The following is a 24,601-nucleotide window of genomic DNA, read 5'->3' on the forward strand; positions in this document are numbered from 1 at the left end:
CTCACTCTGATATATTTTGAGAGGCCATGAGATTTATTTGTGCATTGCTGTGTTGAAAGAGGATTCTCACAGTTGAAGTAGCTATAATCACCATATTCTTATGATGACCCCTGGGGTTCCCTGTCTCCCCATCCACAGGATCTTCCTCTTAGCTTCTACTTCAATAACTTTAGGACCCTGATCTCACTCTCCAGAAGACGGTGTCTTCTCCATGGCATCTATTGTGTATGATGCTGCTGTCTAGCAGCCACGACGAGGGTACCTTAAAGACTTGGATTCATGCACTGCAGACTTTCAGAAGCTGTGTTCAACTGAGATTGATCCCATCAGCAGCTTTGCAGATTTAGTTTTAGTGTGTAATTCTGGGTGTAAATCAGCATAAAGCCCTTTCAAGTGTCCTTTGAGTCAATTTCACAAACTTTGTGGGAAATCTGATTTTGCATTGCTGTTAATCCCAATGATGGTGTAGCACACGAAAAATAAGTGAATTCAGATTTCAACACACAAAACAATATCAAGCTTATAATAAATACTTATTCATGGTATCTCTATTTCTATCCACTCCATTCCAAATAGAATCATAGAACTATACTCTGAAAGAAACCATTCAACCTATTTTGTTTATACAGCTAAAAAAGAACTTTAACTCGTTTCCAGCTCTTGATAATGATGAGTTTATTGTCACATACATTGTACAATGTGCATATACCCTGAAATTCTTATTTGCTGCAATTACTTTGAAAGAAAAAACTACAAAACAACTAAAAAGAGCTGACACAAAATAGTTAATTGATTTAAAAAGACAATAAATATAATAAAAGATAGATGATAAATATGTAGTTATAAATATAAATCTATAAATTTGTATCATAAATTAAAGTATTGAGAACAGGAGTTTGGATGTTATGTTGAGGTTGTAAATTGTGCTCAGTTTTGGTCACCTTCTTACAACAAAAATATCAATAAGATATAAAGAATGCAGATAATTTATACAAGGGTGTCACCAGCTCTTGAAGAGCTGAGTTTTTGGGAAAGGTTGAATAGGTTAGGTCTTTATTCTCTGCAATGTCAGACAATAAGATTTGATAAAGTGATACAAAATTATCAGGGTAAATGAAAACAGGCCAGGCATTTTTCATTGAGGTTGGGTGAGACAAGAACTAGAGGATATGGGTTCAGGGTGAAAGATTAAATGTTCAAGGATAACAATAGAGGGAACTTCTTCACTCAGAGGGCTGTGAGAGTGTGGAATAAGCTGCCAGTGAAGATGTTGGATGTGGATTTGTTGTTGACACTTAAGAGAAGATTGGATAGTTGCAAAGATGGAAGGAATATGAAGGACTATAGTCCAGGTGCAGATCAATGGGACTAGACAAAATAAATAGTTCAGCATGGACTAAATGAGCTGAAAGGCCTGTTTCTGTGCTGTTGTGGTCAATGGCACCCCCTCATATTCTGGCTCTTCAAATAATTATTAATGTACCTTTTAAATATGGTGATGATTTCTACCTCCACCATCTTTTCAGGAAGAAGAGTGAAATAATTATTTTGTAACTCCCTTTTAAATCTTCTCCAAATTAACATGAATCTATCCTTCATTACAGTCTCGACAGCTCATAATTAAATTACGCCATAATTGTCCACACTCCAAAGAGAATGATCCCAGCCTAGTCAATCTCTGTGGATGCCGACAGTTCTCCATTTCTAACAACATCTTCATAAATCTTCATCATTAAATGGGAAGCACAGTTAAGTGCAACAGTTAAGTGCAGTGCTGTTACAGCACCAGCGATTGGGATCTGGCTTTGAATCCCATGCTGTCTAAAGAGTTTGTACATTCTCCGCGTGTCTGTGTGGGTTTTCCTTGGGGTTCAGGTTTCATCTTACCCTTCAGAACATACTGGGATTTTAGGTCAATTGGGTGTAATTGGGCAGCATGGGCTCATGGGCCAAATGGGCCTGTAATGCTGTAGGTCTACATTTAAAACTAAAAAATATATATCCCTAAACCTCTCTAGCACTATGATATATTTTTGATGAAGAACGTTCACTCAGTCCACAAATGCTCCCTGACCCATTTTCTGGTATAATTTCAGAGTGAAGAATCTACTATATTTTAGTTTTGAATAATTAACTCTCATAACTAACCAGATATTCATCAAGCTTATGTTAAAGCACTTGGAAAATTAGCTCATATTCTCTCTTTTTTTTTAAATTAAGTATATTAACAAACCAGGTTACTTCCCTATTAGCCATCCTTCAAAGCTTTTGAAAATAGGAGTCATAACCCTTTTTAATTTTGCTTTACTATTAAGGGAATTAAAAATACATCTGCAAAATCAGTTTGATCTTTCATCTCAAACAGTGAATGTTTTTGTCTGAAGGCAAGTTATAGATGCTTATTTGCTATAGGTCAGTAGCTTCATTGGATTGTATATTTGAATCTCATTCCAATGATCTGAGTACAAAACACTAGGTTGTAGTGGCCTGCTAACCAGGATGCGAACAAGATGGTCAATGAACGCAGCGACGCAAGGTCCTATGACTTTCATCTCAGGTTACAAACCGCACAGTGGGAATCAATGAGCAACAGCGGGAACTCCAACCAATCCAAGACCGACGTGTGCTTCAAACAGCCCGAGGTCCAGTTCCACCTCTGACAGATCACCACCGATGACATACGTTACTACTAAGTGGTGAGCTTGCTCGACCAGGACACAGCAGCAAGGATCATAGACTTCCTACAGCAGCCTCCGGAGCAAGACAAATACAATGCCCTCAAAGAGCTATTAACCGATACCATCAGGCTCTCACGGCATGAGCCCACTGCCTGATTGTTGCATATGGACAATTTGGGGGATAGGACCCCATCCACCCTCATGACCAAGATGCTCGCCCTTGCTGAGTGACACAGGCCTTGTGGCTCTTCAAGATGATTTTCCTGGAGCAGCTGCCTGAGGATATCTGATTTGCTCACCAATGAGGAATTCAGCAACCCCAGGAAAGTCGCAGCCTGGGCAGACATGCTCTGGAGAGCGAAGAAGTAAAATGTCGACACGTTGGAGCAGACACTAGGCCCCACATGCAACTGGCAACAAGGCCACAGCAAGTAGAGAGGCAAGTGGACCCCCCACCCACCCACCAGTACTGTTACTCTCACCAATGATGGGGTGCTGGGGCCCATCAATGCCACCCACCTTGCACATTTCAGGGAAATGCCATGGCCAATTATCATCAATGTGGTGGTAGGCCAATGTGACAGCCTCCTCCATGTGTGGGACTCTGAATGGAAGGCACTTCCTTGTCGACAACAATGCTGCAATAAATGCCTTCCCCCCTCTCCATCCTAGCCTATGACACCCAGAATGGCAAGCCAGGCTGGCACTGAGGGCAGCTAACAGTATCACCATGGTGGCACCCGCACCATCCTTCTCTGCTTTGGCAGCAATCAGTTCACGTGGACATTCACGATTGTGACAGTGGCGCAACCGCTCCTGGGAGCAGACTTCCTGCTGGTCGACCTTAAAGGACGGCATTTGGTGCACGCCAGAACTTTTTAAATATTGCCCCTGGAGGAAGCCAAGTTACCTGCCCCCCACTTCGACTGTGGAACTTTGTCCGACAATGCATTCATGCGTATACTGGCGGAGTTTCCTTCGATCGTGGCACCACAGTTTTCCTCCATTGAATTGAAGCACCATATTCTCACCGAGAGACCCTGCTCCACACCAGGTCGTGCCACCTTCCCCCCGATAAGTTCACCCTCACCAAGGAGGAGTTTTAAAAAGTGGAGGAGCTGGGAATATTGGGCACTCTGACAGTCCCTGGGCCTCCCCCCCTGCACAACCGAAGGTAGGAGGAGAGTGGAGGCCACGTGGAGACTATCACTGCCTCATTGAGGTTACCACACTTGACAGATACCCCATGCCCCATATCCAAGACTTTACCACTTACTTACAAGGGGCATTGGTATTTTCAAAAGTCAACCTCATTAGAGGCTATCACCAAATCCCAGTCCATCTTGTTGTCATCGCTAAAACTGCCTTTTGGATTTTTTGAGTTCCTGAAAATGCCCTTTGAACTTAAAAATGCAGCCCAAACCTTCCAGAGGCTGATAAATGCGGTGGGCCGGGATCTCACATTTGCATTCATCTATTTGGTCGATATTCTCATCGCTAACCACAATCACACAGACCATGCAGCCCATCTAAGGCAACTGTGCACCCAGCTGCAGGAATTCAGACTAACTATAAACCCTGCTAAGTGTCAGTTTGGACTGAAAATGATCGACTTCCTGGGACATCAAATCAACAGGCACAGAAGGAAGCCCCTGCCTAAAAAGGTAGAGGCTGTTCTGTGCTTCGCCAAGCCCCACACAGTGAAGAGGCTGCAAGAATTTGTCAATATGATTAATTATTATCATTATTTCATACCAGCAGTGGCCGTATCATGTGCCCCCTGTTTGCACTTATAGTGGGGAAAGGTAAAGACATAACCTAGGACAATGCGGCCTTGGAGGTGTTTCAGAAGGCTAAGGATGCACTGGCCAATGTCAACCTTCTGGTACACACTAGGCCAGTGACGCCATCTACTCACAGTAGGTGCCTCCAGCACAGCAGCTGGAGACATACTGGAGATGTACTGGAGCAATTCATTGAAGATCAAGGGCAGCTCCTGCCCTTTATTAGCAGGCACCTCCAGCCACCTGAACTCAAATACAGCACCTTTAACCATGAACTATTGGCACTGTACTTGGCAATCAGGCACTTCAGGTATTTTTTGGAAGGTAATCAATTCAGGGTCTTCATGGACCATAAACCATGAACCTTTGCCTTCCATAAAGTGTCCGACCCGTGGTCTGTGTTCACCATGGACATTCAACACATCATGGGGAAAAACAATGTGGTGGCCAATGTGACTACAATTGAGTCTGTCCAGGCCCTATCCCAGGGAATGGACTCTTCTGCCCTAACCAAGGCACAGCAGGAAGATCCTGAGAACCCGAGATATAGGATAGCAGTTTCCAGGCTCAGGCTGGAGGATGTCACCATCGGCCCTGGTAACCAGACGCTCCTCTGTGGTCTCCCCTGGCAAATCCCATCCCATCGTGCCGGCAGCAATGGAAACAGCAGGTCTTCAACATGATGCACAACCTGGCTCACCCAGCCATTAGAACTTCTGTCAAAATAGTGACCAGTAGGTTCATCTGGCATTACCTCCAGAAACAGGTCAGTCAGTGGGTCAAGACCTACACGCTCTGCTGGATATCCAAAGTGCAGACACATGTGAAGGCAACCCCCCCCCCCCCAGACGTTCGAGCCAGCATGAGATATGTTCAGCCACATCCACTTTGACATAGTAGGCTCACTACTAGTCTCCCACGGTGAGGTACTGCCTCACCATAACTGAGCACTCCACAAGGTGGCCAGAAGCCATCCCTCTGGCTGATACAACCACCAAGACTTGCACCAGGGCACCGATTAACACCTGGATGTTGAGATTTAGAGTCTCGGAGCATATGATTTCCAATAGAGATACACAGTTCACTTCGGGACTCTGGGCAGCATTGTCCAACTTGCTGGGAACAAAGCTCCTCCACATCACGGCAAATCAACCTCAGGTCAACGGGATGGTGGAGCAGTTCCACAGGCAACTAAAGGCAGGCTTGATGGCTCAGCTCAAGGGACCAAACTGGGCCCTGCTGGGGATCCGCACCCCACCATAAGAAGATTTCAATGCCTCAGCAGTCAAGATGGTGCACGTCTTTGGTGATACTGGGGAGTTTTTGGCCACTGCCAAGGACCCAGAGGACCCAACAGCTTCCTTGACCAAACCTCCACCACTCAGCCAGGCCAAGTCCTATATCCCCAAAAACTTAGAGACCTGTGAGTACATTTTCGTTTGAAGGGGGCACACCGGACACCTCTCCAAAGACCGTACAAGGGGCCATACAAAGTAATCAGAAACAACGGCTTGACATGTGTGCTGGATATCAGCGGTAAGGAATAAACTTTCACCACCAATTGCCTCAAGTCAGCACATCTGGACATTAGCCAACCAGTCTCCACACAGACCCTGCGATGCAGAAGTAGGCCACCGAAAGTGATGGACAGCGCTCCGATCACCAGTTCTGGGGGTGTGTGTGGAATCATGTATCAGTCTGCTAACCGGGACACAACCCTGTACACAAGATGCCCAATGAACAGAGCGACCCTGCAGACCCTGCGGAGTCCAACGACCTTCATTTAAGGTGACAACCCACATGGTGGGAAGCAACAAGCAATGGCAGGGACGCAGACTAAGCCGAGGCTGACATTGCCGTGTCATCACTCCTGTCGTCAGCAGCGGGGAGAGAATAAAAACCAAGTTGCCAGTGCAATAAACTAGTCTTTGTCTTTGACTTCTTAGGTGTGTCTCATTCTTTCCACACTTCGCGGTAGCGCGCACACTACCAGGTTGATATTGTAGTTCTGAGGGAGTGCTGCTCTACCATAAGTATCATATTTTTGATTTGTTGTTAAATTAAAACCATTTCATTTCTCAGGTGGATTAAGATTTCATTAGTAGTAATTTCTTTGATATTTTGGTTCATTATAACAAATCCCTTAATTTAAAAAAATAAGTTGCTTACTTCTTCCCTCTTTACATTTTAGTTCCTCATTGCCTTTTCTTCTGTAATAGAAATTCTTTTTTCTGCCTATCTTCAAATATCTGTCAAACCAGGTTACAATTTGCTATTGCCCTGGCCTTTGAAGCAATGCAAAGTGAAACAATTAATTTCCTGAAATACTGTATTAAATTCCGTTCTTTCATCACACATAAAAAGGAAGTATTGTATATCAGTGTATATGATTTATTAGCTTGTGCATTGGGAGACTATTGGCAACGAAGGTTCTGATTTAGGAACACCAGGTCTGTTTGAATTTGGAGCACAGAAATATTTGTTTAAACCCCACGAAAAAGGTTCCAGTATGAAACTTTGAATAAACAGTATTATCGACTAAATGACAAAAATAGTATTTTAACATCCTAGGATAGTGATTGTAATTTTACGTATTAAAGAGGCTGAGAAAAATGTCAGATTTTTGCAAAAATATCATGCTTTCTCTTGATTGATGGCTAAAGGCCAAAGGTAACAAATAGAAAGAGGAAAATATTTTTGACTGCATCTAAATACCTGTGGCTGTGTGGCCTTCGGAAGTAGTAATACTGTATAGCTTTCCTTGAATTAAAATGTAAATTTATATAATGCTTTGCACATTCATTTACACTGGTTTTGTTGAACTTTTCTGGTTGTCCCTTTAATGCCACAAAAGAAAAGCTGTTTTATTTACTTTTACTTATTAGCATTGATACAAACAGGAATATGTTAATATTCAGAAACTAATTTGAAAATTATCCAGTAAATTTTGATTTGTCCTCAAACATATGCAGGCCATACACAAAATACTTTAGGATATATGCTCAGCAGGTGAACGTAGAAATTTTTAGATTCTTGGTTTACTGTCTTGTTTTTTAAAATATACATCACTGCAGTATAGACCGATTGAAACTTTACAGTCAGGTTCTGGACATATTTTTTTAAATCTGCAGTAAAATTCACTTTATTTCAACTGCATAATATTTTTTTAATTCCAATAATCTAGATTTCATTAAATAACTAGAAGCTGGATAAGGAGTAAATTGTTTATGCTTTCATTTATATCCAGTGTCATTAAAATCAAACTCAAACTCTGCCTTTTATAGTAAACCTTTGCATCTTTGGAATCCCTTCGGGTGAGCAAAAATAATGATTATTTTCAAAAAGGTTTATTGATATTATTGATACTTTAATTTGCATAGAGATTGGACTAGTCAAATTGGTAAAAATACAGAGGAATTCCTTGAATGTTTACGGGACGGTTATCTAGACCAATATCTCGAGGAACCAACTCGGGAGCAGGCCATTTTAGATTGGGTATTATGCAATGATAAGGGGCTAATCAGCAATCTTGTTGTGCGAGGCCCTTTGGGTAGGAGCGATCACAATATCATCGAATTCTCACTCGACATGGAGAGTGATGAAATTAAAACCGAGACTAAGGTCCTGAATTTAAGTAAAGGGAATTATGATGGTATGAGACATTGATTGGGTGGTGTTTATGGGGGAGTTGACTGTGGATAGACAATGGAAAGCATTCACAGATCTAATGGAGAAATTGCAAAAATCGTTTATACCGGTTTGGCATAAAAATAAACCAAAAAAGGTGACTCAACCGTGGATAACAAGGGAAATTAGAGACAGCATTGGGTCCAAAGAGAGAGCATATCAATTGGCCAAAAAAAGTACCACAACCGAAGACTGGGAGCAGTTCAAGATGCAGCAAAGGAGGACAAAGGGATTAATCAAGAGAGCAAAAATAAATTACGAAAGTAAGCTTGCGGCAAATATAAAAACCGACTGGAAAAGCTTTTATAAATATGTCAAGAGGAAAAGATTGGTGAAATCCAGAGTAGGTCCTTTGCAGACGGAATCAGGGGAATATATAATGGGGAATAAGGAAATGGCAGACCAATTAAATTCTTACTTTAGTTCTGTTTTTACAAGAGAGGATACAAATAACCTCCCAAGGATGTTGGGAAACATAGAGACTAATGCAAGGGAGGAACTGAAAGAAATCAGTATCTCTAAGGACATGGTCTTGGGGAAATTGATGGGATTGAAGGCAGATAAATCCCAAGGGCCTGATAATCTACATACTAGGGTACTTAAGGAAGTGACCATTCAGATAGCAGATGCTTTAAGAATTATTTTCCAGAACTCGATAGACTTAGGATCAGTTCCCATGGATTGGAGGGTAGCTAATGTTACCCCACTATTTTAAAAGGGGGGTAGAGAAAAAGCAGGGAATTATCGGCCGGCGAGCCTTACATCAGTAGTGGGCAAAATGATGGAATCCATTATTAAGGATGTAATAGCGGAGCATATGACTAGCAGAGAAGGGATCGGACAGAGTCAACATGGATTTACCAAAGGTAAATCGTGCTTGACAAATCTATTGGAATTCTTTGAGATGGTGACAGGTAAAATAGATGGGGGAGAGCCAGTGGATGTGGTGTACCTGGACTTCAAAAAGGCCTTCGATAAGGTCCTGCATAAACGACTGACTTCCAAAATCAAGGCTCATGGGATTGGGGGCAAAGTATTGATGTGGAATGAGAACTGGCTGGCAGGTAGAAGACAGAGAGTTGGGATAAATGGCTCGTTTTCTGAGTGGCAGGCGGTGACCAGTGCGGTGCCACAGGGATCTGTACTGGGACCCCAGCAGTTCACAATTTACATTAATGATCTGGATGAGGGGATTGGATGTAATATCTCCAAATTTGCAGATGACACTAAGCTAGGAGGGGTTGTGTGCACGGAAGAGGGGGTCAGGAAGCTCCAGTGTGATTTGGATAAATTGAGGGACTGAGCAGATACATGGCAAATGCACTACAATGTGGATAAATGTGAGGTTATCCACTTTGGTAATACAAACCGGAGGGCAGATTACTATTTGAATGGCAATAGATTAAGAGATGGGGAAGTGCAGAGAGACCTAGGGGTACTTGTACATCAGTCTCTGAAGGTGAGCATGCAGGTACAGCAGGCGGTTAAAAAGGCAAATGGTATGTTGGCCTTCATATCAAGAGGGTTTGAGTATAGGAACAAGGATACCTTACTGCAGCTGTACAGGTCCTTGGTGAGACCCCCACCTGGAGTATTGTGCGCAGTTTTGGTCACCTTATCTAAGGAAGGATGTTCTTGCAATGGAGGGAGTGCAGAGGCGATTCACCAGGCTGATACCTGGAATGGCAGGAATGACTTATGAGGAAAGATTGCGCAAATTGGGATTGTACTCCCTGGAGTTTAGAAGATTGAGAGGGGATCTCATAGAGACATAAAATTCTGGCAGGACTGGACAGAGTGGATGCAGATGGGATGTTTCCAATGATGGGAAAATCCAGAACCCGGGGCCATGGTTTGAGGATAATAGGCAAACCATATAGGACCGAGATGAGGAGGAATTTCTTTACCCAGAGGGTGGTGAATCTGTGGAATTCATTGCCACAGAGGGCAGTAGAGGCAGATTCATTAAATATCTTCTTTTCTTCTTTGGCTTGGCTTCGCGGACGAAGATTTATGGAGGGGGTAAAAAGTCCACGTCAGCTGCAGGCTCCTTTGTGGCTGACAAGTCCGATGCGGGACAGGCAGACACGATTGCAGCGGTTGCAAGGGAAAATTGGTTGGTTGGGGTTGGGTGTTGGGTTTTTCCTCCTTTGCCTTTTGTCAGTGAGGTGGGCTCTGCGGTCTTCTTCAAAGGAGGTTGCTGCCCGCCAAACTGTGAGGCGCCAAGATGATATATTTCTTCAGTATAAGGGTATTAAAGGTTACGGAGAAAAGGCGGGGACGGGGTACTGAACCTTAAGATCAGCCATGATCTCGTTGAATGGAGGAGCAGGCTCGAAGGGTCGAATGACCTACTCCTGCTCCTATCTTCTATGTTTCTATGTTTCTATGAAGTAGATAATGATGACAACCCCAGCATTTATCGTCCCTTGCTAATGCACTTGAGAAGATGGTGGTGAGCCATTCTCATTAACTGCTGCTGTACTTCCTCCATACTGGAGATCTGTCCTGTTTTATACTTCCTCTCTTCAAATATGGCATTAATGGTCTGGTTGGGTGATTTTATGGGCCATAGAACACCATAGAACACTACAGCATAGAAAAGGCCCTTCAGTCAATATAGTCCATTGTTGAACTATTTATCTCGCCTCATCTCATCCACCTGCAATCATAGAACAATTGGCCATTTTACAGTCAACCACAGGGAGTATGTCTCAAGTCACCTGTGGTCTCTGCTGGGCAAGGATGGTACATTTACTGCCCTGAACAATATGAGCAAACTGAAACAAATTGGTAGTTTTGTGATCATTTTTACTCAAACCTTTTTTTTCAAGGAAAACTAAAGTTAAATTCCATCGCCTAATTTAGGAATGTGAACTCAGGTATCTGGATTACTAGTCCAGTAATTTAACCACAGTGCTAATGCAACACCCAGCTATCAAACTGCCATTGAATGTCAAATGGAAGTAATTTGACTCTTTTCCATTGCAGATTTTTATTGCCTGGCAATTTTGTGATGAAAATCTAACTTGCCACATATCATCAGAGATGAAAATAATTTAAGTTTCTTGCCAGTATGATCATAACCCAAACATAGTGTGAGCTTCTTTCTTACTTGCATGCTGTACTGGCCCATATCTGCTTTCCTGCTCAAGCTGAAGAATTGTTTAGGTTTATTGCATATGTCATTCACTGAAGAGCTGCAACTGAAATTGAATGTTAGATACCATTATCACAATCATTTCCACTTTTGATCTTAGGAAGGCCAATGATGAGGCAATTCAAGCCAAGGACATTGTCTCAAGGAACTCTAATAATGATGACATGTGTCTGAGGTCAAGGACATTGAACACCGGCAAATAGAATGGGAATTTAATTCATATGGATCAAACAAAATTTATTTTAAAATGGCAATCTGCAAAAATGTTTCTAGATTAGTTTAATACATTTATCTCAAGGGCGACTTATCAGTGGCAGTAACTTTAGATGCTGAGAAGACCTTTGATAGATTGGAATGGAATTATTTATTTAGGGTATTAGAAAAATTTGGTTTTGGATCTCTATTTATTAATTGGGATAAAACTTAATATAAAAACCCTCTGCTAAAGTTGTAACTATTGGACAAATTCCTTCTGCTTTTCCATTCTCCAGATCAAGAAGACAAGGATGTCCTTTATCACAAGCTATGTTTGTTTTAGCAATAGTACCTTTAGTGGACTTAATAAGACAAGATTCTAAGATTAAAGGTATAAAGGTTAGTCAAGAGGAATATAAGATTCATTTATTTGTTGATGATGTTTTGGTTTATATATCAGACCCCATAAATTCTTTGTGTCAATTATATATAAGATTGGAAAAATATGGTGAAATACTGGGTTATAACATTAATTGAGACAAAAGTGAAATTATGGGTGATTATATTCAATGTACAAAATTTGCTCAATTTAAGTGACCAGAGGATGGAATTATTTAGGGATTAAGGTGGATAATTATTTAAATAATTTATACAAATTAAACTTTACTTAATAAAATTAAAGAAGATTTGAATATGTGGAATATTTGCCAATAACCCTAGAAGCTAGAGTGAATTGTATAAAGATGAATATTTTTCCAAGTGCTCACTGATTTGGAAGTTTGAATTAGAAGGTTTGCAACTTACCCATTTTAAGAATTATTATAAGGCTGCTCAATTGAAATTTATTAATGGGATGATTGATAATTAGAGGAACAAATTTGCAGGGAGATAACGTATATGTGTGAGAATCATAAGGTAGTGATCATGGGAGATTTTAACTTCCCTCACATTGATTGGGATACCCATACAGTTAGAGGGCTGGATGGACTAGAGTTCGTTAAATGTGTTCAAGATTGTTTTCTAAATCAATTAGTAGAAGAACCGACTCGGGTCGGTATAATACTAGATATCCTATTAGGGAACGAGTTAGGTCAGGTATCGGACATTAATGTTGGAGAACAAATTGGGTCTAGTGATCATAACTCTGTTAGTTTTAGGGTAGTTTTAGGGAAGAGCAAGGAGGGGCCTAAATTTGAGGTTCTGGATTGGGGAAGAGCAAATTTCGAAGGAATAAGGGATTTGGGGAGTATTGAGTGGGACAGGATATTTTCAGGTAAGGATGTAAATGAAAAATGGAGGATATTCAAAAAGTAAATTTTGAGGGTACAGAGTAGATATGTCCCAGAGGATCAAAGGAAAGGGTGGAAGTCATAGGGAGGCTTGGTTTTCGAGGAATATTGTAAATTTGGTTAGGAGGAAAAGGGAGGTGTACAAGAGGTATACAGAGCAGGGAGCTGAGAATTTGAAGGAGTGCAGAAGGAATCTTAAGAAAGAAATTAGAAAGGCCAAAAAAAGACACGAACAGGCTTTGGCAGACAGAGTAAAAATAATTCCAAAGCATTTCTATAGGTACATTAAATGTAAAAGATTAGTGAGTGATAAAATTGGACCCCTTGTAGATAGCGAGGGTAGGCTGAGTGAGAAGTCAGAGGAAATGGGGGAAATTTTGAATGATTTCTTTGCCTTGGTATTCACTAGGGGAAAAAATATTGAACCAGTTGAAGTAAAGAAAAATAGTGGGGAGGTCATGAAGCATATAAGGATAACTGAGGAGGTAGTGATGGCTGTGCTGAAAAAGATAAAGGTGGATAAATCTCCAGGACCGGACAAAATATTCACAAGGACACTCAGGGAGGCTTGTGGACAGATAGTGGGGCTATTAACAGAGATATTTAGGATGTCACTGGCCATGGGGGTAGTGCCAAAGGATTGGAGGGCTGCGCATGTGGTTCCGCTGTTTAAGAAAAGGTCCAAATGTAAACCTGGGAATTATAGGCCCGTGAGTCTGACGTCTGTGGTGGGCAAGTTGATAGAAAGTGTTCTGAGGGATGGTATTTACAAATATTTGGAGGTTCAGGGATTGATAGGGAGTAATCAGCATGGTTTTGTCAGGGGTAGATCATGCTTGACAAACCTGATTGTGTTTTTTGAGGGGGTTACAAAAAAGGTTGATGAAGGGAAAGCTGTGGATGTTGTCTATTTAGACTTTAGTAAAGCTTTTGTCAAAGTTCCCCACAGGAGGTTAGGAAAAAAGGTGGAGGCATTAGGTATAAATAAGGAGGTAGTGAAATGGATTCAGCAATGGTTGGATGGGAGGTGTCAGAGAGTAGTGGTAGAAAATTGTTTGTCCATTTGAAGGCTGGTGACTAGTGAAGTTCCTCAGGGATCGGTCCTGGGTCCTCTATTGTTTGTTAAATATGTATATTAACGATCTGGAAGTAGGGGTGGAGAATTGGATAAGCAAGTTTGCGGATGATACAAAGATTGGTGGTGTTGTGGACAGTGAGGAAGATTACCGTAGATTAAAAGGTGATTTAGGAAGGCTGGAGGTGTGGGCTGAGAAATGGCTGATGGAATTTAATACAGATAAGTGTGAGGTGTTACATTTTGGAAAGGCAAATCTAAATAGGTCATATGCATTAAATGGTAGGCTATTGAGATGTGCAGAGCAACAAAGGGATTTAGGAGTGATGGTAAATAGTACCCTCAAGGCTGATACTCAGGTAGATAGTGTGGTGAAGAAGGCATTTGGAATGTTGGCCTTCATAAATCGGAGTATTGAATTCGAGTATGGAGGTTATGATGAAACTGTACAAGACATTGGTGAGGCCAAATTTGGAGTACTGTGTATAGTTTTGGTCACCAAATTATAGGAAAGATATAAACAAAATAGAGAGAGTGCAGAGAAGGTTCACGAGAATGTTGACAGGATTTCAAGGTTTGAGTTACAGGGAAAGGTTGTGCAGACTGGGGCTTTTTTCTCTGGAGCGTAGAAGATTGAGAGGGGACTTGAGAGAGGTGTTTAAGATTTTAAAAGGGGCAGACAGAGTAAATGTAGATAGGCTTTTTCAATTAAGAGTGGGGGAGATTCAAACTAGAGGGCATGGTTTAAGATTGAAGGGGGAAAATTATAAGGGGAACATAAGGGGAAATTTCTTTACGCAAAGGGTGGTAGGGATGTGGAATGAGCTTCCGGAAGACGTGGTCGAGGCGGGATCATTGGTTACATTTAAGGATAGACTGGATCGTTACATGGAGAGGAGAGGACTGGAGGGGTATGGACCGGATGCTGGTCAGTGGGACTAGGAGGGTGGGGATTTGTTATGGCATGGACTAGTAGGGCCGAACTGGCCTGTTCTGTGCTGTAAGTGGTTAATGGTTATATGTTTATATGTAGATAAATCTCCATCTTGGGTTAAAATAGAATTGAGTAAAATAGGAGAAACAGTACACAGGATTTTATTTATAATTGGAATTCAAAATTGTTAATAGGAAGTAGAGGTATGCCTTTTTTAAAACATTTGATCAAATTATGGAGTAAAATAGATTATGAAATAGGTGGAAAAGGTTTGATTTCTCAAAAGATGCCTTTATATCAAAATAGACTTCTTCCTTTTTCTATGGATGATCAATTTTTAAAGATTTGGAGCAGAATGGGGATTAAGAAAATAGAAAATAGTTTTGAAGCTGAAAATTGTATTAAATTCATTCTTCATTCTTTTAAAAGTAATGTCCCAGATAATACTTTTTTTCTGTTATTATCAAGTTAAGGCCTTCTTGTTTGATAAATTAAATCCTAGTTTGATATTACCTAGACAGAATGAATTAGAATTATTGATTTGTAAGGGCATCTTGGTGATGTACAAATTACTTCAAATAGAAGCTCCTATATTAGGAATTCATAAATCAAGATTAAGATGGGAGAAAGATTTAAATAGATGAATAGATGAAAAATGATTGGATGCAACTACGCAAAGAAAATATGACAAAAATTATTAATGTTAGGTATAATCTGGTTCAATGTAATATTTTACCATCAATTATACTTAACTCCTCAAAAATTTAAAAAAATTGTATCCAATATTATCAGATTTATGCTTTAGAAGTGGACAGGAAGTTGGTTCATATTTGCATTTTACTTGGATCTGTCCTTGAATAAAACATCTTTGGTTTGAGGTAGGAAATTTTTTGGAAAAAAATATTAGGGGTTGAACTCCCACAGGATCCAATTTTACTTTTGTTGGGCAATATTAAAGTGATGAGACCTAAATTAAGATTGATTATGTATCAAATTGAATTTTTATGACTTGTTTTAGATTTTTTTATGAAGTACATAGCCATTTCTTGGAAATCAGATACAGATTTATGGATGGAGAGATGGCATGCTGACTTCCATACTTGTATTCCACTTGAGAAGATAACTTATAATTTATGTAATAAGTATCAATATGGAGCCCATACTTACAATATGTTGGTTTGAAATTTTGATGGACTCTCTGAAAGCCCATCCTGTTGGTAACACCCAACTCCATTATTATTAGTATTGAGATTTTTTTTACATTCTCCAAACTTCTTCTGGTATATTCTGAGAGGGAGGGTGGATGGCGAGGTGAAGGAAGGGGACACACCACATGTATATTTTTTTCTTGTTTTAACATTCTTAATAAAATTTATAAAAAGGACATTGAACACCCATAATGATCTTTTGTAGATACAATTTGATGATTTCTTCTTGAAGCCCATCAACACCAATTTTAGCAGAGTTCCTCCAATGAGTTCCATCAAACGGAGATTTTATGACACTCTCGCCTCACTTCAAAATTCAACTTGTTCGTCCATGTTTGGACCAAGTCAGTGTTAAGGTGTGATGACAAAGGGTTCTACCAAAACCCCAAACTAGACAGCAATGAGGAAGTTATTGGTGAGTAAATACCTCCTGATCATAAGTTCCATAATGACTGAGAGTAGACTAATTGAGTGATAATTTGGTGAATTAGATTTATCCTGCTTTTTGTGAATGAGGTTTGCATGGGCACTTTTCCATGGTTGACCTAATGCCAGTATTGAAATTGCAAGAACGGCTGGCTAGAGGTGCAACTATTTTTGGAATGCAGATCATCAGTACTACAGCTGGGATGTTGCCTCATTTAATAATCTTTAGTGTATTCAGTGCTATCACATGGAATGAATCAAAGTAATTGAACACTGGCTTTTTTTGTTGAAATTTCTGGAGGAAACCAAGCTGGACCATCAATTGGACACTTCTGACTAGACAAAGTTGCAAATACTGATCTTTAACACTCAACTACTGGGCCTGTCTTTACTTCAGATGGGAATGCTCTTAGAACCTCCTTAGAACATAGAACAATGCAGCACAGTACAGGTCCTTCAGCCATCGATGTTGTGCTGACCCATATATCCCTCCCTAAAAAAAAGTACTAAACCCTTCCTACCCCTTAACCCTCTATTTTACTTTCATCCATATCTCTGTCTAAGAGTCTCTTAAATATCCCCAATGTTTCAGCTTCCACCACCATCCCCGGCAAGGCTTTCCAGGCACCCACAACTCTCTGTGTAAAAAAACTTACCCCGATGTCTCCCCTAAACTTCTCTCCCTTAACTTTGAACAGGTGTCCTGTGGATTTGCTGATCCTGCCTAGGAAAGAGGTGCTGGCTGTCCACCCTATCTACGTCTTTCATAATCTTGTAAACTTTTATCAAGTCTCCTCTCATCCTTCAACGTTCTAAAGCAAAAAGTCCCAGATCTGCTAACCTTGCCTCATAAGACTTGTTTCCCAATCCAGGCAACATCCAGGTAAATCTCCATAGCTTCTACATCCTTCCTATAATGAGATGACCAGAACTGAGCACAATATTCTCACTATCCTCTCAACCTGTGCAGCAACCTTGAGGAATGTATGAATTTGCACCTTAAGGTCCCTCTGTTAATCCACATTCTTAAGTGACTGAACATTAACCCTGTACTCAGCCTTCTAGTTAGTCCTTCCAAAATGTATCACCTCACACTTATCTAGATTGAAATCCATCCGCCACTTTTCTGCCCAATTCTGCAACCTGTCTATATCATCTTGTAACCTTCGACATCCTTCAGCTCCATCCACAACTCTTCCAACCTTCGTCATCCGCAAACTTACTGACCCATTCTTCGGACTCTTCATCCAGGTAATTTATAAAAATTACAAAGAGCAGGCAGGGGTCCCAGAACAGATCCCTGCAGCATTCCACTAGTCACTGACCTGAAGGCAGAATACTTTCTTTCTACTATTACACTCTGCTTTCTTCATACAAGTCAATTTTTTTTTAATCCATACAGCTAATTTTCCACTGATCCCATTTGATCTGATGTTAAAAGGCTTCATGCAGTCAGGAGTAATTATTACAGGCTCCTTGGACTACTCTCTCCTTCCTGTACACCACATTATCATCCCCTTCAATAAGCCCATTCAGTCAATGGGACAGAATGACCCAGGTTATGTGATGGATGAGTATGACATATTGGTTCGAAGGTATGGAGCTGTGAATTTGATGCTATCAGGCTGACTCATCTGTGGATTTGGACACCATTTTAAACACCAATCACCAGCTGTTTGTAAAGAACATTAAAAGCCTTGGTTGGCAGCAAGTTGTCTTTTACTGATTTACTAGACCACTTAAAAGTTAACCACATCTGCAGTCTACAGTCACATATAAGACAAGCTGGATAAGGATAGTAGATTTCCTGTCTGATAGTCATCAGAAACATTTGCAACAATCTAAATCACTCAAATTTTTAAATTTCAGATTATTAACTGGCTAATTATACTAATTATACTGGCTAATTATTAACTACTAATTATATTACAGGATTTGAACGTATGTGTCTGAATTATTAGGCAAGATATGCGAGTCATCTATCGAGTTATTTTAACTACGGCTTCACCATTATACTCCTAACTTATACCTATCAGCTCAGCTCAGTCAATGAATGCCATTCAGAAAATTGTACATAATTGTACAAATTGTATTTTAAATGTTGCAATTGTACTTGCTTCTATCATTTCCTCTGGCAGCACACAATAACCATCACACTCTGTGTGGAAAAAGTTGACCCTCAGGTTCCTTTTAATGTTTTAATCTTAAACCTATGCCCTCCAATTTTAGACGACTCTCCTACCATTGGAGAAGACTGTGACCATTCACCTTATCTATAACTCTCAAGATTTTATATTACCTCTATTAAATCAATGATCAGCCTACTATTCTCCAGAGAAAAAAAACCTCAGCCTATCCAGTTTCCTTTTCAATCTTAGTAAATCTTGAGAATTTTTTCTGCTTAATGACATCTTTCCCTTACTGGATGACCAGAACTGCTCACAGTGTTCCAGTGCAGTCTCACCCTCTACAGTTGTTACATGACATCCCTGCTTCTGTATTCAATGCCCTGATTGATGAAGGCAAGCGTTCCAAATACTTTCTTCACCACCCTGTCTACCTGTGTGGCTACTTTCAGGATATTATGTAAGTGTATCCTTCAGTCTCTGTGTTCTACAGCACTCTCTAGTGTCCTGCCATTTACTGTGCAAATCCTGCCCTAGTTTCCCAAAATGCAACACTTTGCAATTGTGGAGTTAACTTCCATCTGCCATTCCTTGACCCACTTACAGTTCATCCAAATCCTCTTGTAATCTTGGGTGACCACTGTCCATTATACCACCATTTTTATTGTCAGCCACAAACTTATTCACTGTGCCAATTGCATTCTCATCTAAATGGTTAATATAGATAACAACAGTGGACCCAGGCCTGATCTGTGCAATAGACCAGTGGTTACAAATTTCCAATTGGTCAAAGAACCCTCATTACTTGGGAGTTGATTTGCAGCTTTATAAATCTTTGTTGAGACAATACTTGGAATATTGTGATCAGTTCTGGTCAGATCATTGTAAGAAAGATGTGGAAGCTATGGAGAGGGGGCAGAGGAGATTTTCCAGTATGTTGCCTGGATTGGAAAATTTGTCTTATGAGACAAGGTTAGCAAAATAGGATTTTTATCTTTGGAGCAAAGAAGGATGAGAAATGACTTAATAGAGGTTTATTCTCTTTGGCTTGGCTTCGCGGACGAAGATTTATGGAGGGGTAATGTCCACGTCAGCTGCATGCCCGTTTGTGGCTGACAAGTCCGATGCGAGGCAGGCAGACACGGTTGCAGCGGTTGCAAGGGAAAATTGGTTGGTTGGGGTTGGGTGTTGGGTTTTTCCTCCTTTGTCTTTTGTCAGTGAGGTGGGCTCTGCGGTCTTCTTCCAAGGAGGTTGCTGCCCACCGAACTGTGAGGCGCCAAGATGCACGGTTTGAGGCGATATCAGCCTACTGGCGGTGGTCAATGTGGCAGGCACCAAGAGATTTCTTTAGACAGTCCTTGTACCTCTTCTTTGGTGCACCTCTGTCACGGTGGCCATTGGAGAGCTCGCCATATAACACGATCTTGGGAAGGCGATGGACCTTCATTCTGGAGACGTGACCTACCCAGCGCAGTTGGATCTTCAGCAGCGAGGATTCGATGCTGTCAGCCTCTGCCATGTCGAGTACTTCGATGTTGGAGATGAAGCAGAGGATGGAGCAGAGACAACGCTGGTGGAAGCGTTCTAGGAGCCATAGGTGATGCCGGTAGAGGACCCATGATTCGGAGCCGAACAGGAGTGTGGGTATGACAACGGCTCTGTATACGCTAATCTTTGTGAGGTTTTTCAGTTGGTTGTTTTTCCAGACTCTTTTGTGTAGTCTTCCAAAGGCGCTATTTGCCTTGGCGAGTCTGTTGTCTATCTCGTTGTCGATCCTTGCATCCGATGAAATGGTGCAGCCGAGATAGGTAAACTGGTTGACCGTTTTGAGTTTTGTGTGCCCGATGGAGATGTGGGGGGGCTGGTATTCATGGTGGGGAGCTGGCTGATGGAGGACCTCAGTTTTCTTCAGGCTGACTTCCAGGCCAAACATTTTGGCAGTTTCCGCAAAACCGGACGTCAAGCGCTGAAGAGCTGGCTCTGAATGGGCAACTAAAGCGGCATCGTCTGCAAAGAGTAGTTCACGGAAAGTTTAGTGGAGACATTAGGGGTAAGGTTTTTACACAGAGAGTTCTGGGTGCCTGGAATGCATTGACAGGGGTGGTGACAGAGTTTGGAACAATAGGAGAATTTAAGTGACTCTTAGACGTGTACATGGATGAAAGAAAAGTAGAGGGTTATGATACAGGGAGGGTTTCATTTTTTTTTTAGTAGGAATATATAGATTGCCCAACATCATGGGCTGAAGGGCCTGTACTGTACTCTAATGTACTATATTTTATGACCCCTATCCATCAAGTCAAGTTTTGCATCCAAATGGACAGGTCACTCCGGATCTGATAGGATCTAACCTCCTTGACCAATATACTATACCACCCATTCTCGATTTTGCCATCTCACTATGGCCCCTTTCAGTCTCTGCTCAAAGCTTATGGCCCACCTACCCTGTGAATTAGTCAAGTTTCATTGGTTTCTTCCATACTTCTCTCCTACCAACTACACAAAAAAAACATTAAAAGTTTTATGATTTCAAATCCTGGCCAAAGTCCAGGTAGACATCTATTGAGAACAAAATATGCTAAAAGAAAATTATCATCAGGTCAAATACAAAGAGGGAAAATCAGAATTAGCATTTTCAGGATGATAATTTTATATCAGAATCAGAAAAGATTAGGAAATAACTGTTTTAAGTAGCATAGAAGGGGGAAGGAAGAAAATTAATAGGGTATAGATGATGAGAAAATGAACCAAAGAGTCATGCCACTGACCAAGATCAATCAGGTGGTGAAGACTTATTAAATGCAGATGATTTATCTGAAGGAGATCAAAAAATGAACACAGATAGAGGGAAGAGGAGGGGAGGGAAAAATTCTGGAACTGTCAACAAGAAATCTTTGTAGTTGCTGGAAACCTGAAATGAAAGAGACTATTGGAAAACGTTGCAGGTATGGAATCATACATATGGATGGATGATCTTTCATCAGAACTGAATAATCCTGAGAGTTGCATTGTGTTCAGATGGAGAATAAAATGTTGTTCTTCGAGATAATGGTGAGTTCTATGAGAATCCAGAGAGAGAGCGAGAGAGAGAGAGAGAGAGAGAGAGAGAGAAATCAGAATGGGAGTGATGAATCATTGAAATGACAGAAACTGCAAGTTCAGGGTTACCAGTGCAGACATTTTCTGAATGCTGTGCTGTGGAGACCAGTTCCTGAGTACCAAATACAGTTTCACTAAATTGTATGAAATATGCATGCTTCATCTGCAGTAAGTGTTCGGGCTCATAGATGTTGTTGCATTTCCTGCAGTTTCATGGAAGGTGATGTAAGAAGGGAATGTGTGTTGGTGGAGATGGGAGAATGGACCAGGGAGCAGCAGAGGAGATGGTCCCTTCAGGATTTTTGGAGAAGTGAAGATGAGTCTCATTGAAATTATGGAGGATGATCTGTTGAATATGAAAGCTAGTGGCATGGAAAGTGAAGACAAGGAGAAACCTTTCCTGACTCTGGGTAGGAGGAAAGGGGATAAGGGCAGAAATGTGTCAAATATAACAAGATGTAATAGAGAATCCTGTTCATGATGGTAAAGGGGTAGATGCAATTGACAAAAAAAGGATGTCAAAGCTAAAAGTCAAAGATCAGATTTATAGTCAGAGTACATATCTGACATCACATACAACCCTGAGAATCTTTCTCCTGGAGGCCAGGGCTTAATTTCTACTTATCAGTAGGGCAAAAAGCTGTACTCAAGAAAAAAATACATATACCGTACAAAAGAAAGAAATGTAAACAAACTTACTGTGTAATTCAGAAAATAAATATTTAATAATAAATAAATTAGTCTCTGAGTTTGTTGTTGAGGAGTCTGATGGTGGAGGGTTGGAACTGTTCCTGAACCTGTTGGTGCGAGTCTTGTGTCACTTATACCTCTTTCCTGATGGCAGCGGTGAGAATAAAGCATGTGCTGTTCCATGTAGATTTTCTCAATGGTGGGGAAAGTTTTGCTTGTGATGTACTGGGCTGTGTCCATTACCTTTTCCAGGGCTTTCCACTCAGAGTATTGGTGCCCTCTTACCAGGCCATGATACAGCCAGTCAGCACACTTTCTACTGCACATCGGTAGAAGTTTATCAAGGTTTTTGATGTCATACCAAACCTCTGCAAACTCCTGAGAAAGTAGAGGTGCTGATGAGTTTTCTTCATGATGACATTAATGTGTTGGGACCAAGGAAGGTTGTCCAAAGGTGATTGCCAGAAAGTAACAAGTTACAAAAACAATGATAAAGAGTTATGTACCATTGTCAGAAGTAAAACGATGGAACCAGAGAAACTTTTACTACATTTGGTTATCATTTACACATCACTGAAACAAATTAATTGCTCAGTTCTCTTTCTGTATTCATGTGTTTGCTCTATGTGCAGTTAATCCTTAGCTTAAAAAAAATATTAACAGACACAGATGATTTTAAGACGTTCTGGAAACAATAAAGCTGCCATATAAAATACAAATTATTTATTTCTCAGTTTGTTGTCATTAGGGATCTGTGGTAGAAGTTGTAAATATTCTGCATTAAAACGTCCAGAATACTGGTAACTCAATCTGCTATCTCCTGGTGGCACCCCTCATTAGAGTAATGACATGCTGTGGGATGAAGGAATAAAACATAAGATTTCACCTGCATTTACCCCCAACATGAGATGTCTACTTTCAGCTTCAATCAGAGCAATTCCCTGGAGGTATAAAGGTCAAGGGTAAATACATCATTTCTATTTCTGCTATTTTACTTCCAACAGTGAAGCCTAAATTGGCATTTCAAGGGATTGAATCCCTTGGTCAGCCAATTCATGGAGAAAGGAAAGTATTAAGAAGTTTCCTTTCTAACTGTAGGCTAAGGTGGGTGCAGTGTGGGGAAAGAAGCAATTTATATTGCATATATTTTATATCAACTAATTTTTAACACATCACCATACAGTCAAATCGTATTAAAATCTCAAGGGGATGGCACACTGTCACAAGATCTCTCTACGTCTGTGTTATTTTTCAGAGAACTTGCAGTACTGAAAGAGGAAAGCCCACGGTGTTTGAACTGGTTGATAAGAATTGCACAGCCTAATCCCAGATTCCAGTGCCAGTCTGTATCGCTGAGGGCACAACTCCTCAAGTAAACATCCAAATATTTTTTAAAGTACATTGAGTACATCCTTGCAAATAACATGTTCCTGAACAGCCTATGAGTGAAAAGAATTTTCCCCTTTTTTCCTTTGATCCTTCCATTTGAAATCATTATTTTATTTACCTCAATTAAATGGCCCTCTATACCAAAGAACACAATTGCAGCCTATCAATTCTCCTTCTTAACTACAGTTTTTCTAGTCCTGCCAACATTCTCATACATTTTCTCTGTACATTCCCCGATGTAATATCTTATTTATAATGTGATCCTTAGAACTATTTGTTGAACTCAACTCATCCTGTATACAGATTTAGCACAATGCACAATCTATCCCTCGTTCCCTTTATTACAATTCCATCTTCAAATTTGCCAATGGCATCTCAGTTGTGGGCCGGATGAGACAAAATGCAGGAAATAGATTGAAAGTCTTGTGCCAAATTGCCAAGATAACAACCTCAATGTCAATAAGACAAAGATTATCATTAACCTCCAGAGAGGGAGCAGAGGCCACACCCCATCCACATAAATGGTGCTGAAATTGAGTCAATAGCTTCAATTTTCTAGGAATAATTATCTTCAATGACCTAACCTGGGACAAGAACACTAAGACATTAGACACTAAGTCATTAGTGCACCAATGACTCTACTTTCTTAGAGACTAAGGACGTTTCCATGTTCCCTTTGACACCCAACAACTTCCACAGGTGCAACATCAGAAGCATACTTGCTGGATGCATCACAGCATAAAATGGTAGTTTCACTGTTCAAGATCAGAAGAAACTACAGAAGTAGCAAATGCTGCTCAGATCTTTAGACAAGCTTCCCTACTATCCATGGGCTCCATCTTACATCGCCCACTGCCTGGG

At 40.7% G+C, this 24,601-nt stretch overlaps 1 protein-coding gene and 1 long non-coding RNA gene across 2 annotated transcripts in view; one reads left to right on the top strand and one right to left on the bottom strand.

Moving 5' to 3' along the window:
• LOC138751771 (uncharacterized) overlaps positions 1 to 24,601 on the bottom strand; it is a 692,174-nt gene that overhangs the window by 625,041 nt on the left and 42,532 nt on the right. The window lies entirely within an intron of this gene.
• The window catches only part of mkxa (mohawk homeobox a), a 62,116-nt gene continuing 49,309 nt past the window's right edge, over positions 11,795 to 24,601 (top strand). Inside the window, exons 1-2 of the mRNA XM_069914540.1 lie at positions 11,795 to 11,903; positions 16,216 to 16,425. The gene's annotated coding sequence lies outside the window, so the exon portion shown is untranslated. The remainder of the gene's footprint in view (positions 11,904 to 16,215; positions 16,426 to 24,601) is intronic.

This window comes from Narcine bancroftii, chromosome 1 (assembly GCF_036971445.1).
Source record: "Narcine bancroftii isolate sNarBan1 chromosome 1, sNarBan1.hap1, whole genome shotgun sequence".
NCBI lineage: Eukaryota > Metazoa > Chordata > Chondrichthyes > Torpediniformes > Narcinidae > Narcine > Narcine bancroftii.